The following is a 7658-nucleotide window of genomic DNA, read 5'->3' on the forward strand; positions in this document are numbered from 1 at the left end:
AAAAAAAAATTGCTTTCGGATTTTACAACCTCGTACTCACGGAGGAAAACTTTTGACATTTGATGGTTTAATCTGAAATGGAATTGATGGTCACTCATTTATGGCCAGAGTCAATGCTTTGTTAAAATTTTCTATCACTATTCTCGCACTGATATGCGCCATGGCCTCTCTCTCTCTCTGACAACTTCAATTAACCATCTCACACAGCTCAAGTCTAAGTATAATTCTTTCTCACGTATGGGTTTACCTATTTTTTTCTTAATTATTTTGTTTACGAGAATTTTTATGTATCTTGAGCCCACAATAAACTTCTTAAGAGCCAAGACTTGTTTGAGCCCAAGTTTTCTTCATGATGTTCCTTGTCACTATCTTCTACCCATTTTTTTCGAATTCTCGCACTCTACTTCTTTACCTTTTCCTTTTTAGGATTAATTGATGTTCAAAAAAATCCCCAAATTGTGTAATTACTTTCTGTCCATTCCAAAACTTTATTCTTCCCTTTACATGTATTATTCTCTCTGTATAGATGCACAAGTAAATATCTAAAATTAGAAGTATATTAAGAGGCTGATGCATAGAAAACTTGGGCTTCCACTTTCATCATAAATGTTTAAGAAACAGTAAAAGCTACTATCATCCGACATCTCTCCTTCAACATCCTATTCTACGAAAGAGTAATCACCATAATATCTTAAACGCAACGCTAAAGAGTAATCACCCTAACATATTAAATACAATGCTATGAGCTTTATTCACTTTTCCAAGAGAGACAAATGTGTGTTTGATTACATTTATTTTCCATGAAAAATATCAGTTTTTCACCCAAATTTCTACTTGGAGTGTTTGATTGCTATTTTTTTCCATGGAAAACATTTTCCAACTTTTGAAAATATGCCTAATTTTCCTTGTTTTTAAGCAAAATATTTTCTTTGGGTAGAGGTGATTTTTATTTTCCACAAAAGATGGAAAATATTTTCTTTTCTAGGTGATATTTTCCATGTCAATCAAACACACTCTTAGCGTCAAACTCTCCAACGTCCATAACCACAAACCTTATTCTATATTATTTTTGTTTCTTTCTTTAGCTTTCAATTTTGTTTTATTTACTTTAATACCTAACATGACTTCTTCAAGTTCTCTAGGGTAGCTCGTCGACAGTATCAGTATATAGCATAATATAGGCACGACAAGTGGTTATTTCTACAGAGGCCTAACATATCGCATTTGTACTTTCATCAATATATTCAATTAGCTAATAATCAATTCCTGATATATAGAAACTTCCTTCTTAAGTGTCAACATCAAATAATAGTCTTGAGTTGGTTTAGTTAAAAACAAATGATATTAAACTACAAGAACAATAGAATACATAAATACTGAACCACTATCAAATTATATGCTTTTTAACCATTGATCAATTCATCCATTCACTTTCAGTATTTATTCACCATTATAACTTCTGAAAAAGTCAATACTCATGTCGTTTAAGCATTAACAAGCAAGCTTCATTCTTACAGTTAACTGCTCGACAGAGCCAAAGAAATGACCTTAATAGCAACCTCCGGTCCTATAAGTTTCCTCTTCTTAAACTTGGTCCTGTAAGTAAACCCAAAAAAAAAAAAAAAATGAAAAAAAGAAAAAAAAGAGTAGACTTGTTGCAGCACTAATTAGATTATCCTTATTTCTTTTCTCTACAACTTCAGCATCATCATCTTCAATGAGTAATGAAACATATTTCTCTGTATTTGGAAAAAAACTGCAATTAATTACAAGAAAGTAACATTCCTCAGCAATCAAATATATAGACATAATGTGGAAATTAACCAAATGTCTAGAAACTCCTAAATTTTTTTGCAGATTCTTATATAAAACAATGTCTATTGCAAAAAGTTTAAACAATCATGATGTTCAAGCTTTAATAAGCTCCAAGTGTAAAACTTCTTGACCTGGAAAACAACTAACAGATATTGCTAATTTAATAAATGGTTTTACCCATTCATGACAAGTATTACCCAAAATGAACTCTACCCACTTCTTTTCCCAGCTCATACTCATTATAAAAAAAATTCGAAGCACTATGCAGATTTTTTTTATCTTCTTGTCAATTTTTTTTTTCCTTCTTTTTGTATGTCTTTCTCTCTCGCTATTCTTTCTGCTCTAATTGGTAGCAGTTCGATCTGTACGAGGAATTCCCATGGAGATGTCCTGAAGATGGAATTAGATACAAGCAAATTGTAGAAAGGAAGAGGCTATAGATGTTTCTAATTGGACTCAACAAAAATCTTGACGCTATTTGAGATAGAATTCAAGGAACAAAACTACACCCTTAACCTTCGAGAAGCATTTTCTGATGTCCGACTTAAAGAGAGCAGAAAAAGTCCTTTTTTTTTCAAGTCCGACTACAAGAAAATAAATGCAATAGTAGTGTTTAAAATTTGCAATTCATGGTTTCTTTTTGATGTCTTTCACCGCTAGGCCGAATATTATAGTAGCCTGTTTTAAATGGAAGGAAGAATTGTGTAAAAAAAAAAAGTTCTCTCTGCTCTAATTTCTTGACATCTTGTGCAGATTTTTTGGCTATGAATCCTAGGTATGGTGGATAGGTTTACCGTTTGTTTCCATATCGGCAAGATGTTTTTGGGCTTTACGGTTTTTTTCTCGTCCTTCTCTTCATGATTTCTTTCTTCAGATCGCAGAACTGGAACCCTAACTTCCAAAATTTGTATGCATTCAAGCAGGTAAAGGTATATACTCTCCAATGGAGTTCGGGAAACAGCTAAGCCTCGCACATGGCATTAGCAAAGAAGGCATTCTCGAAGATTTTGCTACTCAGGTCCAAACCTCTCACACTCTCCGTATTTTTGTATGATTTTTCCATTAATAGCGAGTTGTTTTATGCTTGTGATTGGCGAAGAAATTGGAATTGAGAATGGAAAAGATATTATAAAGGGATGTTTTGAATTTGATTGGTGATTGTGCAGTGTAAATGTGCTGAAACTCAATGCTTTACTGTCAGTATGTATATGTTTATGTCTTTGTATACTCATTTATTTTTTTCTTTTTTCTTTTCGGGTAGAGCTATTGTTTTATGTTTGTCCTTCGTAGAAAAGTATAACCGGAAAAGATATGAAGGAGAAAAGTTTTCAATTTTCGAATTGGTGATAATGGGTGGAAATTTTTGATACCTGATGCTTTACTTTTTGTATGATTTTTCCTGTTTGATCGTGATGGAGGTAGAGAATGCTTGAACTATTGGGTTGGTGAAGTGCAATAACAAAGTGTGGCCGTTCATGGATCAAAAGTTGTACCCATCTTAGTCTGATGAAATGAAATTGCACTGTATTTTTTTTTTTTTTTTTAATTTTGTGTGTTTTAAAAAATTCACGATTGCAAACTCATTTTTCTACTTCAATATTAGACAAACGGGCTAAATGAAAACTTTATCAAACAAAATCTTCATAATATTAGCACCATCGATGCTTCCAAGAGTCTAGGCAGCAGTGGATTTGGGACCACCATTGATATATAGCAATGGCATTACTTTGTTCTATATTTTGTGATGCAAAAGTTTTAGAATGCATAATCTATCGACAGTGAAAATGTTAAATAAGCAAATACGTTATGTTTCATTAAGAAGGCATAATTCAAGTAAATATTTGAAGTTACTCGTGAATTTGTTTATACTACAAATAAAATTCTCAATTTTTATGGAAAATAATTACCCCATTATACCATAATAAATTATGAATGTGAATCCATAGATAGGGGTCAGGTCATGTCGAACTATTATATTTTTGAAAGAGGTTGGCTTTGCTGACCCCACCAAAAATTGCAAGCCGAGCATGACAAAATTATACCTCCATCTCTAAATCAATTATTCCCCCTTTTTTGGTTGTAAAATTGGTTGGGCTTGGGAATGTATGTTAGGAAATAAGATGGGAAGACAGACTTCCTATTCGTCTAGGCTTTCAAGAAACGACTATTATAGACGTTTTCTCTTTAGTCCATAAAATCTTTAATTAATTTGAGAATAATTTAATTTCACCAAAAAAAAAAAAAAAAAACCTTAATTTTATAAATAATCATTTCCCATAAGAATATTAATTTTATGTTTTTATCTAACGTCTCTTTAGTCCATAAAATCTTTAATTAATTTGAGAATAATTTAATTTCATCCAAAAAAAAAATTCTTAATTTTATAAATATTCATTTTCCATAAGAATATTAATTTTATGTTTTTATCTAACATAATTGTTAAAGAAAATGACATGAAAAAGAAGAGCAATATTGATCGACTGTTCCAAAAACTTAGGATTCTTGATTTATTTTTGAGTTGCCAAATTTTGTTGGAGTATGTTAAAATTTTACTTTTTAATATAAACATATTATTCATTATGAATATCTTTAAAAATAAAGAGTCTGTTAAAAATGCTCTTATATTGTAATCATGATGCGAGAACTAAGATGATATAATAAAATAAGATTAATGTTATGTAGCACAAGCATGTTTAGCAACCATAAGCCTTTGTTTCGCTGCCAAATTATAATAGGTTAAAAATTTTAGTCAATGACAAAAATTAATTTCAATTACACATTTGTAAATATTTTTCATTATTATTCAAATATTTCATCAAAACCAATATTATTTCTCTTTATAAAATATTTACAATTTACGAAACGGAGACTAAAACAATGGCAAAAACCTATGTATAAGGCATAGTTTAGTGGTGAGAATGTAAATATCAATGGCAAAAACCTATGTATAAGGCATAGTTTAGTGGTGAGTATGTAAATATCATTAATTGATAGATTACGGTAAATAAATCATATAATCGATGAATCAATCATATAATCGATGAATCGGATGGCACTATCCAATTGCTCTAATTAGTACATTCAGCAAATGAAGAGGGAGAGCTTCAAACCTAGGCATTTGACATGAGATATCACAACCTTAACCATTTGACATGGAATATATATTTATAATATATAATTTAATAAATTGTTATCTTTTGTTTTATAAAATATTTTCAATAAATATTACGGTCTAGCAATGATCCATAGGTTGAACAACTGGTCCACCAATTTAGCCAAGGTCCATGACCCATTGATTTTTTCGGGTCGAGTCTGATAATTATCGTTGCATGCTATTTACGTTGGTGCTATATAAAATTATTTCCAATAAATTAATTCAAAATCCAAAAATATAATCCTTCTAGAATTAATAGGGGAGTGGGAGTGGGAGTGGGAGTGGGAGTGGGAGTGGGGTGGGGGTGTAGGTATAATTCTTACCTAATGGAGCGAGTTGGGTAAGAAGAGGAACATATAACAGCACTAATGCATGCACTAACCAAAGGTATTTGTAGATCTTGTTGTCTAAATTAACTGCATATTTTTGTCATCAACAAAAAAGTAATGAAGTGTACGATCTTCTGAGTCATCCACTTATATTATGCTTGTGTTACCTTTGTTCTTCCTGTAATTAATAAATATTAAGTTAGGTACTTAGGTTATAGCATACACCAAATATGTTATTGAGTTATGATCCGTTAAAAATTCGTAGGAGAAAAAAAAACAATTCAGAAGTCCTTGTATGGTTGGTTTGGTTAAAATTTATATTTTTTGTAAAATTTAATAAAATTTGATAAAATATGCAGTTAAAAAAGTTAATACAAGTTATGGAACCATTAAATGTGCGATTGAAAATAAATTTGAAAAGAAAAATGGAATTTTAAAAAATGACACTTGCATACTTATGGCCATTCACAGTGAGTTGACAAGCAATAAATGAGTTCATTATAATATGCAATACATATAAAATTAATTATCCATATATTAATTAAAATTAGTATCCACATTTTGGGTTGCCAACCTCCACCTCTTTGATCTGCATACCTTGAACATGAGATTGACAGCCTGAGCAACCCCAATCGGCCTCCGATTAAGCTCAATTCTTGGCTTCAATCTCACGCCAATAGACATCAAATATTTCATAATTTGAGGCGCAATCTGGATCACATCACAAACTCGGTTAGCAAGGTTGCAATCGAACCCACAAGAATTGACACCAGATCTCAAGAACGTCCAAATGACGATCAAGGTTTAGGATTTAATCTCTAATCGATGAACTAAGCAATTAAAGGTATATTACACCAACAACCTCTTGATCACAAAGCCTCAAAATTATACCTGGATTTGTGGATTTGATTCAAAAAATTAATGAATCAAACAACCCAACGGTAATAGCGATGCGAATGATCTTTTGATTACACAACCCAAAGAAATCAACCCGATATTTTGTTTGAACGCCACAAGACATAAAATCTTGGTAAGTTTGATATTTTGTAACAAAAAGCTTCGAGAGGAAAAATTTCATTCAATTCATCATAAAAGTCTTCGTTACAATGTAGAATAAATTTCCTATTAATACTAAGACTAGAATAAAGTCGGAAACAGAATAAAATATTTGAATCCTATGTTAAAAAGGAAAACATAACTCTAAGATGCCTAAAAAAACTAAAAGATTGCAATTGTAATTCATTAAGGAAACTCTCGAAATCGCCTAGATTCTGTCCGGTTCTGCCTTATGCCTCGGATCACATCACCGACGAAGACTAGTGCGGAACGAGACCAGTTGATAATCGAAGGTGGACTGATGACGCGATCGAGAGGAAAGTGGGTGAAACTAGCGATGGGGTTACTAGTTCAATCAACTATTGACGGGATGACGTTCGAAACGTAAATCGAGGCAAGTTTCATGTTCGGATCGAGGACTAAATCAAAGTGGATCAACTCAATACAAGTTGACAAAAAAAGAGGTCGAATGAGCAACCATGCGGCAGCATGGTTGTAATGTGCCTGCGGCCACACGCACCCAGGCAAGGAACATTTGGGCTCTAAAGGTTCCTTCCATGCGACCGAATGGAAATGTACACATGTTACAAAATTTGAGCAAAAGTTTCCTTTCAGTTTTTTCCATATTTTGTAAGATTTTATTTTCCATCCATATTTTTGTAATCTTGACGAGTCTTTACACGTTTTTACTAGATTATAGAGTTTTTTTGGCAACGAGTATAAATATAGGTTATTTTCTTTCATTGTAAACTTAGGCACTTTATACATTATATTGAGAGAATTTTAATAGAGAGACTATTGTACTTTCTTCTCCATTCTTCATTGATCAATTGAACTTATCAAGGGTCATAATTTTGTGGCATTCTACGACTCGGGTGTGAGTCTTGGATTATGTAATCAAGGGGTCCTTCAAGCAATGTTCTTGTTGGATTTGTTGGTTCATTAATTTGGGATTCAATCTCTAAACCTTTAATTTGACTTTTCTGGGTTTTTGGAACAATCTTGTTGTGGGTTTCATTGTCAACGCTGCTACGAGAGTTGCATCAGTTGGTATTAGAGCACAGGCTCCAATTAACATGTTATATCTTTTGTTTTCTTTCATTGAGTCTTGTGTTTCTTAGTTTTCCGCGTTTTGTTAATTTTTTTATTTCTTCATTTTTCGCGTTCTTGTTATTTTGAGTCTTAATCCTTGTTTTCATTGTTTGTCTTGTCTTTCTTATTCATTGAGTCGTTGTTAATTTGTTTGTAGTTAATTCATTGTTATTGTTTTAGTTTGCAAAAAAAAGGGGGGGGGGGGGGGGGGG

The 7658-nt window shown here is 32.1% G+C and overlaps 1 long non-coding RNA gene across 2 annotated transcripts in view; it reads left to right on the forward strand.

Annotated features, from left to right (window-relative positions):
- The window catches only part of LOC111369897, a 4352-nt gene extending 1100 nt beyond the window's left edge, over positions 1-3252 (forward strand). Inside the window, exons 3-4 of one of the 2 annotated variants that reach the window (XR_002698327.1) lie at positions 2569-2649; positions 2739-3252. This is a non-coding gene — a long non-coding RNA (uncharacterized LOC111369897). Of the gene's footprint in view, positions 1-2568 lie in introns of both variants that reach the window. The other variant, XR_002698326.1, reaches the window with a different exon arrangement.
- The last annotated feature ends 4406 nt before the right edge of the window (positions 3253-7658 follow it).

Source organism: Olea europaea, chromosome 20 (assembly GCF_002742605.1).
Source record: "Olea europaea var. sylvestris chromosome 20, O_europaea_v1, whole genome shotgun sequence".
NCBI lineage: Eukaryota > Viridiplantae > Streptophyta > Magnoliopsida > Lamiales > Oleaceae > Olea > Olea europaea.